This window comes from Danio aesculapii, chromosome 18, assembly GCF_903798145.1.
Source record: "Danio aesculapii chromosome 18, fDanAes4.1, whole genome shotgun sequence".
Lineage (NCBI taxonomy): Eukaryota > Metazoa > Chordata > Actinopteri > Cypriniformes > Danionidae > Danio > Danio aesculapii.
In genome coordinates, this window is record NC_079452.1 from 28,902,792 (window position 1) to 28,915,569 (window position 12,778).

Sequence of the window (12,778 nt, forward strand, 5' to 3'; positions counted from 1 at the left end):
TTGACACCTATGCTGTAAAGGAATATGACCAGGTTATATTTCATCCTGAAAAGGTATTTTTTTATGAAATAGATGCTTTTTTTAGGTCAGGGAAAAATGAAAATACAGAAGAAAAAAAAAGATCTGGAGTGATGAAATTTACCGGGAAATAATTCACATGAAGTACATTATTTAAGTGAGATTGTTTGTTATATTACTATTATATTTTTATATTTTATGGTGAAATAATTCATTATTTTCGCTTAAAATAATCATAAAAAAAAATTCTCCATAATTTTTAAACATTATTCTCACAACAACACACCATAGTTCCCCAAAATTATACTTGCCAAAAGAATATATATATATATATATATGTATATATATATATATATATATATATATATATATATATATATATATATATATACACACACACAATTTTTTATACCTAAAAATATATATTTATATATTACATCATATTTTTAATCATATATTTATAATTTGTATTCAATTTTATAAAGCTCCCTGAAAAGAATTTAACTTGCATTACATTTTAAATCAAATTAGATGTGTAACTGAGACTAAAATAAGGAATCTTTTTTTGGGGCGGGGGGTCTGGTCAATCAAATGTAATAGAAAATTATATTTTTTCAAAATATTATTATTTTTCAGCTCCATTTTAAAGTAGGGTTGTCACAATACTTGAATCCGGTACCAATCGATACTGATATTTTAAAAACATCTATTTCCTGCTAACATTTAAGCACTGTTCAGTGTGTTCTTAAACAGTTCTGATTTGCCATTGTGTTTTCATGCTCAACAGAAATGACTGTGATTGGCCGTGAAGGTCATCAGTTCACTGAACTCACTGCTGTTTACTGAGTGTAACCTCAGATACAAGGACACTGGAGCATTTTAAAGTCATGTCCATCAGCTGGATTGTCTATAAGCTGACATACGAGCGATCCACTGATGAATTAGCTTTAAAACGCTTCAGCGTCCCTGTATCTGTGATTACACTCAGTAAACAGCAGTGAGTTCAGTGAACTGATGACCTTCACGGCCAATCACAGTCATTTCTGTTGAGCACGTGAACACAATTGGCAAACGCGCTCAAATGTTAGCAGTAAAAGGACGTTTTTTAAATTTCTGTATCGAATTCCAGAATCGTGATAACCCTATTTCAAAGTACGCCATTATTAGAGGGAAATCTGCTTAATTGTGTTGAAAATAATGCAAAAAAACAGGCCTTTTCTTGCTAAACATTTTAAATTTGAGTTTATTTTGATTTTAAGAATGAAATATAACCTGGATGTTTCATCATGTTATAATCTTTGAATAATCTCACAAATGTGACCCTATATAACGTCAAAACATATCAGCAGAAAAAAAAAAAAAAAACGCCAGACTACGCTTTATTTATAAATTAAGTGCTATATAAAAAAGACTTAACTAAAAATGAAAAACATAAATACTGTACAAAACCATTTTTTGTCACAATACCTATATATGGAATGTCATTGCAGTATTTTAACATAACATAGTGAAGACTTAATCTTTTTTTTATACATAAAAATGATTCGATAACCAAAAGAATAAAGTGATAATGTGTAATAACTCTGACGGTGAGTTTGTTGATTAATGGAGTGTTAAAGTGTGTGTGTTTGTGTGTGATATAGCGGTTTTGTAGGTACGTTAGCCTTATATTGCACATTGGTTACGTAAGAATAACTCTCGGCACAAAAAGAGAGCTTTAACAAAAAAAAACTTCATTCTCCAATGAAATCACAGTCTTTCTAGACCAGTAGTTGACCATATAGTGCGCGGACTGACCTCTGCGATAAAAAAAAAATACGTTCTTTAACATCCATCCACAGATTACCCAAAATCCTCCTTGCTTTAGCATTTAAGCCCATTTACATAACGCAAATTTACATTAATGTACATTTACATCACTGTACATTTACATCAATGTAAATTTAAACCGTCTCTCGATCAATTCTTACGTCATCTTAAACATTCCCGCTTTTCTCTTTCATCCGATTTTCTAAACGTACACAATATTCAAAAGCGCCCACAGGAAACATCACATTGCGAAGCGCGATCGATATCTTAAACCATTTACGAAATACACAACGGAGAAAAAACAAACACCCCATTTGTTGACGTCTTACAAGCGCATCATCAGAGAACAGAAAGGGGGCGGGGTTTTGGGGTGAAGTGCGTGGGCGCGTCCAGCAGCTTGTACGTAGAGGAGGCGGGGCTTTTTTTTAGACACGCCACAGCAATAGGTGGTTGGTGCTGTCGTCACGCCCCACCGTCTCGCTGCTATTGGTCAGTCTGAAGTCTTCGTAGCCATCGCCGCCGCTGATGACCAGCAGGTTGGATTTAGTAGGGAGGAGGGTAGAGGCGCGCCGTCGGGCCGAATCTCGCCTCTGTAGGCCTCCTCCGCCGCTGTCCGAGCTGTTCTGTGCTGCTGAGTTCACTAAAATATTAAAAAATAATAATAATTCTCAACACGCACAAATGGTTGATAAAATATCTAGTTAAATATTATGTACTGTCATCAAGGCAAAGAAAAAATAAATTAGTTTTATATAAATTAGTAAAATTTATAAAATAAATTAGTCATTTTAATTGGTTATTAAAACTATGTTTAGAAATGTGTTGAAAATCGTTAAACAGAAATTGGGGAACAAATGTACAGGGGGGCTAATAATTCAGGAGGGCTAATAATTATGACTTCAACTGTACATCACATGACTTTAGGTAAGTATTAAACACTAGTATCAGCTGACTGGTTGACTAACAGGTAAGCAGGGATGGGCAGTATTTATGATACAAGTATTTCAAATACATATTTTAAATATAAAATAGTAGTTTGCTTGATCGGGTTTATGAAAATAGGTTAATATTTTGTATCAAAATACTTTAGTGTCTTGTATTTTTAAAATACTGTAAAATACTTTGTAAGTCTACATGATGACATCAGAAAAATACGACCTCGGATTGATGCTTTCTCAGTTATTTGCCTAAGCTTGAGGTCAGAAAACTGATTACAAAGGTGGTCAATGCTTGTAGTATGGATGGAAGTTATGCATATTTGCTTAAGAAATGAGATGAAATAAATTATCAGTCCTTTAGAACAGCATGTGGAGCCTTCAGCACGTAATCATTCTCAGTCTCAGTGCTGCAGGCGGAAATTCAGACGAACTGGTGGTGAAGCTGGTGTTCACTAAGGGGGTAAAATTAAGACTCTTACAGTTAAAGAACTGAAAAATCTTGGGAGAATGAGTAAACCGCACATATAATAATAGTTTTGGATGGATTGCTGATGTAGATGCCAAAAAAATAAGACAAACAACATAAAAACAAGTCCTACAGTGACTGACTTAAACCTTCTCAGAAAAAAGCTGTTGTTATCAAACATTGTTTACTTCACCAAGTCAGTTTAATGGTGAAGGGATTGATCAAATATACCTATTGATAGAAGGTTTGCGAAGAAATGTTATACTCCCATGATGTTATACTCCCATTTTCAAAATACAAAATACAGCAATTTATTTTGATACTTGTAGTGACTGCTGTATTTTATAGTTTATTTTGACACATGTAAAATTGAGGTATTTGTATTTTATTTTAAAAGACATTTCAATGTATTTTTTCCCTATTCCTGCAGGTAAGTAGGCGGTCCCTCCTTACAACAGCTTCTATTTTGAACTATTTTAAATGGATGTTAATACTAGGTGAAGATAGGAATAAAATTAGCCACAACAGGTTACTTGTTGTAAAATAAAGTAGGAAAATCACAACAGTTACCAGTGCAACTGCTTTTATTATGACAGTACGGTGTGCTTTTATCAGCTAACACGGGAAATTTAGTTTCTCTGTGGTCTAGAATGATTAGAGCAAAATAAATCAAATAAAATAATTTGCTAAGTTATATCTATGGGAACTATTTTCTATGAATCCAACAAATGTATTACCACAATATAACTATGCACTATGCACAATAACAAATGTGCACCCAGTGGTTCAAACATTGTATCCTGATAGCGGTGGCGCATATCAGGATGTTTATGCACCAATACACACAGAATGACTGGTGACAGAGTGGTTTGATGAACATGAAAGTGAAGTTGAACATCTCCCATGGCCTGCACAGTAACCTGACCTAAATATTATTGAGCCTCTTTGGGATTTTTAGGAGGAGCGAGTCAGGAAAGGTTTCCTTAAACGTAGTGAGTGAGCTGAACACTATTATGTAAGAAGAATGGCTCAAAATCCTGTGCAGGACTTGTTTCTGTCATTCCCAAGACAAACTAATGCTGTATCGGCCGCAAAAGGAGTCTGTACATTATACTAATGAATTATTGTGGTCTAAAACCTGGTGTTTCAGTTTCATTGTCCAACCCTTTTAGTAAGTGTATTAATTTAAATATAATTGGATAGTTATTAAGGCCATTTAATATAAAACGGGACCTATTTCAGCAATGCACATGTAATCAGTATGTCATCTGTATTTATTGAATAGCGCACCTGACTCTGCTGGTAAAGGAAATGACATGTCGAATCCCTCTGGCAGCTCGATGCAGGTCAGAAAGCGCACATGTCCGGTGTGTCCATGAGCAGAACCCATGGGGATCAGCGGGACACGCAGAGATCCAGATCCCGTGCTGGAGGACACCGGCGGGACTACCAGAGTTAACACCACCCCTGCACTGGTCCCGATCCACAGCAGATCCTTACAGGCCAGAAGAGCCGTGATCCGCAAGCACGCCGCCTTGTGCTGACGGATAATAGCATCAGAGCCTAGCAGAGCAAATCACACACAGATATCAGTTTATTACACTGAAGATCTTTAAAATGGACCCTTTTTACATTTCCAGCGGAAGTCGTCATAGTTTGGTAAACAAATCATTTTATTGTACAATCCCATTTGCTGAAATAATAAAAGAAAAACTCCATGATGGTTAATCAGAACTTTCAGAAAAAGGAAAGAAATAGTGTGAGACTGATAACGGCAGACAGAAGAGAGAATAATGTCAAGTTTACTGTCCTGCCTCCATAGACGTTGCATTATAAACGCCTCACATAAGCGGTAATTCGTTTTTTGTAATTTGATACAAAGATGATTTAACATACATAAACACATATAAATGTGCATATGTTTTTAAAAAAATCTAAATATTAAAATCTTTCAAGCATTTAAGATGCTGATGAGTGTTAAATGTTGTGAAAAGGCTCCATAGCAAAAGCACAACAGTCCACATGTGAAACCCTGTTAAAGTGAATTTACCAGTTACCCATTATTTACTAGTTTCTTTCTTTTGAACACAAGAAGATATTTTAAAGATTTGGGAAAAGTAGCCATTGACATACATAGTAGGAATAGTAGAAAACAAAGACTATGGAAGCCAATAGCTGTTTCCCCCCAATATTCTTCAAAATATGTGTTTAACAGAAGAAAGAAACTCAAACAGGTTTGCAAAAAGTTAAAAGTGAGAAAATAATTTTGGAGTGAACTGTTCCCTTACTGCAGTACACTTTTTTTTGACATTTTATATCTATTTACATCTGTAGATTATAATTACATACATTAAAATGCTTTCTTTTTTCTAGGAAGAGTCGATTATTAAATGCACGATTATAATGTTTTCATATTAAACTATATTAGATTTAAATTTTGCATTAAACATGACATCTTAGCATTTCACAAAACATAATAAAATCAATAAAATGACAGTAATTAGTAAAAAAAAAGTACAAAAAATATTTAAAATTCAACAGTTAAATATTAACATAATGTAATATAATATAATAATAAATTATTAATTAAAATATTAAATGAACAATTAAGTAAAATGCATTTAGAAATCAAATCATTCATATTTAATATTTTATATTGAAATATTTAACAAAATTAAACAAGAATTTTGAAGCTGGTTTCAGATTATTGTTCTGGTAATAAATTAGTGAACATTTAATTCCTACATGTGAAATACACAATTGCGTAATTTAATTGTTTGATCATTTCACAAAACATTGCAAAAAACTGCCTTAAAGAACTATAATAAATAACCTGGAAAAATATGGTAATATCTATTTCTTATAACATAACAAAACATAACATAACATAACATAACATAACATAACATAACATAACATAACATAACATAACATAACATAATTGTTGTACCGTTACATTAAAATTCTGGCTTCTTCAAGAATAAAACAGCAGTACCTGCCAGCATCTTGTGGACGGCTGGAGCAACGTCGACCTCGGTGAGGCTCTCATATGTGGAGGAGTGATAGAGACGCACCTGAGCGCTGCCCTGCAGAGCGATCCAGACACCTTTACCAAAACACACCATACTGGTCACGCAGCGCCCGCTGTCCTGACCCACCTGAAACCAGTGCTGGACAAAACACACAACACAACATCAGACTGATGATGATTTTCAAAAGACTATTTAGCATGTGAAATTTTACTATTAGGAATTGGTCCAAAATATTATTAGAATTTTTGTTTTGTTCCTATTGAGTTCCTATTTTGTTCTACTTATTATAGCATTGTAATTATTCTTTTTTAAACACATGTTTTTACTTCATTTTAATACACACTGTATTTATTCATCTTTAACTTTTATCAACTTATCTTATTAAAAGGCCATCTAAAAATACTCAATTGTTATTGGTCAGTCGCAACATTCCAAGGTATGTTATTCCTAATTAACAACTGCTAAATAACAGACTCTTCGAATCACGTTCAAATCCAAATACATACATCCACATTTATATGTGTCTGCTTGTCTGTCACACCCTGGTTTCTGACTGTTTGGCGCCATCTTGTGACTGAATATTGTGCAGGTTAGTGTATACTCCATCAGCAGTTTTCTGTCTGCTCTGCATATAAATTAAGAATTAATAAACTATTACAACTCAGAACAATGTTTTATGTCTAATTTGTTTTATGGCGAGTAGCTTTCGCAGAACACACCTCTTCAGTCTTATACAGTGCTTCGCTACACATCGGGCAGCCGATTAACCTGTCTGGCTTTATTCTGTGATAACAACCTCCTGAATGTACTTTATACCAACTTAATAAAACCTACTAAATATACTTTTACTAAATATAATCATTAGTGTCTAACCTCTTGTGTTAAAGTGCTGGTGTTGATGATAAGGATGCGGTTCTGACAGCCACACCACAGTTTTCCTGCCACAGGAACCATTTTAGTCACAGGTCCGCTTGGAGACCCGAGACACAGAGTCTGAGAGCTCTGAGGATCCCAGAAACTACCTACGATACAGAAAAAAACACATGTGAGGGTGAAGACTAAATTATTAGTGAAATTTTAACTCTCTTTTTTAAAATATTTCCCAAGTGCTGTTTAACAGAGCAAGACATTTTTCACAGTATGTCCTGTTATATTTTTCTTTTAAAGAAAGTCTCATTTATTTTAGATTGACTGGAATAAAAATATATATAATTTCAATATTTAATATATATAATCAATATTATTTTTCCCACTTAAGAAATATCTTATTCCCGATTGGCTACAAATTAAACCACTGTTGTCCAATAACTTGCCTAATTACCCTAATTTGCCTTTAATTAAGCCTTTAAATTGCTGAATACTAGCATCTTGCAAAATAACTTATAAAAATATAATGTACTGGCATCCTGGAAAAAGATAATTAGAACTTAGTTATTAGGGATGCACAATATATCGGTGGCCATATTGATATCGGCCGATAAATTATATTTATAATGTCATCATCTTTGGTCCGATATCAAAATTAGGCCCAAATCTTTAAGCTGATAAATGGTGTATTTTTTCCGCTGGTTGGACCACATGCCAGTAATTATTATTTTATTATTGTTTAGTGACTTGGTAGTTTTATTAAGTGGTATATTTTATTTATATAACAGAAAGTTGGCCATGGAAAATAATAGTTGATTAATAAAGTTCAGAGGTCACTTCAAACTTTTCTGAAGGAAAAGTTTTAAAATGAAATCAGCTGTTCAATGTTTGTGCTTGGAATCATGCAGAAAAATGTGAAATATGTATATTTATCGGCTAATTTATTAGTAAATCGGCAAGTTATCGGTTAACGGTATCAGTCAAAAATTCTATTTTTGTGCATCCCTAACTATTATGTTTAAAAATGCATAGAAAATATCTCTGTTAAACATCACTTGGGAATTAAAAATATCAAATTTGAATAATAATAGTAATAATAATAATAATAATTTTGTCAGTCATATCAGCTGTTATTGAATGATTGTGAGCTTACCTGCCTCCCGCTGATACACAATCACCTCTCCGTTTGCCAGAGACACAAACACTTTATTGTCAAGATACCTGGGAGTAATAATAATAATGATAATAATATTAATAATAATAATAAATTATTGAGTTATGCTGAAAGTTTATTGATTACAGTGGAGAGAGTCTGCTTACAGGATACAGAGAACAGAAGCCGAGTGTTGCATCTTCATACTGTTTTTCCGGTTTCTGATGTTGTCTGACGACTGGTACACATGGATGCTGAAAAAAAACAGACGGATTTTAACATGAGTTATTTCTGTATCTGCTTATTGGTGGTAATCACAAACTTAATATTCACTGCTGTTCATAAGTATTACTCTAAAATAAAATATTTTTTGTTAACAAACAGTTTCTGTATTTTGGAATTCACAAGTGTTTTTAGTTTATTCACGGTTGTGAATTGCATTATGGGATGTTGATCTCTGCTCTGTCCAATTATGATGTTGAAAATTAAACTCTACAGTTTAACAAAGTGACTTTTATTGACATTTTAGTAGTTTAAAATAATATAATGTATAAGAAAAGATATCTAGAGAAATAAGTCTGTAAAATAACAGAAAATGTACTGACAGTTTATTACAAGGTTTTTGTAGCGTAATATACAACACCAACCCAAACAATATAGCACTGCAAACTATTAAAACTGCTCATAAAAGTCCCTTTTTCAAACTTGTCAATGTTAAATGTTGTTGAAAGAAATATCAAGTGCCATAATCTTGTTTTGATTGGCTGCAGATTGGCTCCAGTTGTCCAGTGTCTTGCTTAATTAACCTGTTTAAGCCTTTAAATTGCACTTTAATCTGAATAATATCTTGCAAAGTAACTAGTTAAATATTATGCACTGATCGTGGCAAAGAGAAAAGGCTACGTATCAAACAGCTATAGTTGTATTAAATCTGTTTAACAGAGCTTTAAAGCCAATGATAAACTTCCGGTGAAAGCTTGATGTGACTATTTTCAATTTCACAAGTTTGTTTTTACAGCATCGATGTTGTAATGTAATAACAATACATTCAGTTAAATCGACTTAAGCATTCATTTAGTTGTTCAAGCGTAAAACGAGATGAAAGACCATTGTAACCACTAGCGCCGTCAGTAGAAACAGGTTAGCGCAGAATCTCCATTGAAAATATATTCATATATTAAATATATTCATATATTAAAGACATGGCGGGGGGTGCGGCGAATGGAATTGAATGCAGTGCTTCTTGTCCGATCTGAGACCCACTTCATATCATATATCTAACAGGCAGTGAAGATCGCTGATTTTTAAAGAAATCAGATCTTAAACGTGACAATTTTGTAATGGAAAGACAGTTCACAGGAAGCCCTTGGCTGCCTGGCTGAAAATGAAAAGTCTGTGTGCACATAGCCCATGGTGCAATAATATACTGTATAGGTGAGTCCCAAACCACATACTTATGCAGTATTCTACGGCATTTTTTAGTATAAATAGTGTAAGTAGTGCATTCAGTGAAAACTCAGTGAAAAAAAAAGAATAAGTGCAGTTTAAATACCCACTTATTCAACCATTAAAATGAAGTGTGTATTGTTGGACATTTCACGCACTCAACAGCCACACTTTGCTCACGTAGCAGAAAAAGCTGAGGCACTGATGTTGGATTACTTTATTTACATTGGATTGTGAAATCCAAGTGATTATACCACCTCCCGATGGCGAATGCAGTTATACTCATGGCAGGCATTATTTGGTAGTTTGGTCATTTATTTCACTAATTTGGCAACCGTCAAACGTCATCAGGGAAGCAATTTGACTTTCCACTCAAAAAAAGATTAGTGTTCCATTTGGGATGACACTACATTCATACAGTATACTGTGCTGTTGAGTGTGTAAGAGCATAAGTACATAGTGCATCAATGCATAGTGTGCCATTTGGGACATAGCTTATATTACTAGGAATAAAATGCATTATAATGCTTTGGTGCATTATTATTTAATAAATAAGAAGTTATGAAATATTGAAATATGACAAAAGCACATAGAAACTGAAGCTTATATATATATATATATATATATATATATAGTGATGGCAGGGAGGCTCAGTGGTTAGCACTGTCGCCTCACAGCACGAAGGTCACTGGTTTGAGTCCCGGCTGGGTCAGTTGGCATTTCTGTGTGGAATTTGCATGTTCTCCCCATGTTTGCGTGTGTTTCCTCCGGTTTCCCCCACAGTTCAAACACATGCACTATAGGTGAACTGAATAAACTAAATTGGCCGAAGAGTATGTGAATGAGTGTGTATGGATGTTTCCCAGTACTGAAAGCTGGAAGGGCATCCGCTGTGTAAAACTGGATAAGTTGGCGGTTCATTCCGCTGTGGCGACCCCTGATGAACAAAGGGACTAAGCCGAAGGAAAATGAATGAATAATAAAATAAAATTAAATGACATTGACATTTTTACAGCATAAATATTGTACTTTCTGTCAAGCGTCACATTACTGAAGTTACAAATGTTATTTATTTTTGTAAAACCTAAACAAACACTTTAAAATAATAATTAATTAGACAACTTTACATCAATATGCAGTGTATTATTCCGGTATATCTTTGATAATGGTGCATTTTAGTCCTGCGTTGCATGGACTGTGATGCATACAGTATTATCAATAGCTTGCGTCTACTGTATGAGAAATGCAGCTGATTGTGTGTTTAGCTGCATGATGTAAGTGATTACAGTGATGACAATCCGAAGCTCTTGTACACATAACACAGCTGCACGTCTGTCTGAATGGAACAACTCATTAAAATAATCCACTGGTAGATTACATTCATTCAGACCTGAGTTTTCTGTTCTCATATTCTTTAAATGCGTCCTGACTTTCTTTATCCAGCATCATTAGGCATTTGTTTTTAACTGATTTTATCCTTTTTTTTAATAGTTATTTCTTTCTATAGAAATTTATTCACCACATTTTAATATAATAGTTTTAATAACAAATTATTAACATTATTAAGAGAAATTCCTTTTCTTTTTGCCATGATTAAAGTACGCAATATTTAATTTTGTAATTCTTTTACAAGATAGTATTTGGATTAATGTGCAATTTAAAGTCTTAACTAGGTTAATTAGGCAAGACACTGGGCAACCGTAGTCAATCTGCAGCCAATCAAACCAAAATCAAGTAAATAATTAAGTAAATAAAACTGATTCCAGCCAAACTAAAAGAAATAAGAAAAAATATAATAATAATTACTGTAAATGTCTCTGTTAAATATTTCTCACTTGAGATTTTTTTTCATTTCATATGCATAATCATTTTAATGCAATAATCAACTCTACGTCTCTTGGAACAAAATCCATGACACAGACAGCTTGTTTGACAGAGTGTTTTGGTTTGTTTTGTCTGTGGACTGGCAGTGAGGCATGAAGAAATGCTTTCCACCTGTGTGTGTGTGTGTGTGTGTGTGTGTGAGAGTTGGAAAGCAGAAGAGTGCCAGTAATGTTTATATGGAAAGTGGCGAGATGCTCTGAGGACATGGGCAGGCCTGAACAGGAGATAATGATGACGCTCTCTGTGGGAAAACTGGATTCACATCAGGGTCACCCGAGGAGAGAGTTGAAACCCAACAGGAGCAGCAGGAGGAGGATGTTTGTGCAGGACAACAGCACTGCTTTAATGAGGCCCGAGGGTTTACAGTGATGTTTCAACACTAGTTTATTAATAACTACCAATAGTTAAGTTGACACATTATCTAACAGATCATTAATTTAACATTCAAATAGTCTGGATTGACATGAAATGGACTGATTAAGCAGAGACTAGTTTGTCAGTGGCTTCAAGGGGGAAAAAGCATATGAACAAAACCTTAAAATCTTGAACAATATTATAATTTATTAACTTAATTTTGACTAATATTTGGGTGTTTCTGTAGCATGTTATATTTAAAACTACATATTTGGTTCTTGCTAACGTTTGTGGAATAATTATAGTTTAGTTTTTTAGAAAACAAACCTGAAATCAAAATTAGCATGATTTATTTTTGTAAACTTCTTAACTTAATTAAAATGTGCATTTTCTTTTTTAATATATGCGGATGTGCTCATGGGCAAGTGGGCGGCACACTAATTCCAACTGCTAATATTGCAGCCTACTTTTTGAGATCCAATCAAATCCTGTTGCACCAAATCAAGCACCGCCTAATGAAAACAAAACTTATACATATTATTGTTGTAAAGCCACGATTTAACCAACCTACAGCACCATGTAACTTTTAATTAGACCAACTGAATGCCATCTAAAGACATGCCTGAACACTTATAATGACCAACGATGACTACATTAACAAACATTATTGGATGATTTTAATAAATATCATGTAAAAAAAATTTAATTCTAAAAAGCAAACATGAAAAAACCATTATAGCATTAAATACTTTTAAACGATACCATAGTATATTTACACAACATTTCTGTCTGGTTCTTGAATCTGAATGCG

The 12,778-nt window shown here is 33.7% G+C and overlaps 1 pseudogene; it reads right to left on the reverse strand.

Moving 5' to 3' along the window:
* Window positions 1-417: 417 nt before the first annotated feature.
* LOC130245349 (rho guanine nucleotide exchange factor 17-like) overlaps window positions 418-12,778 on the reverse strand; it is a 179,134-nt pseudogene continuing 166,773 nt past the window's right edge.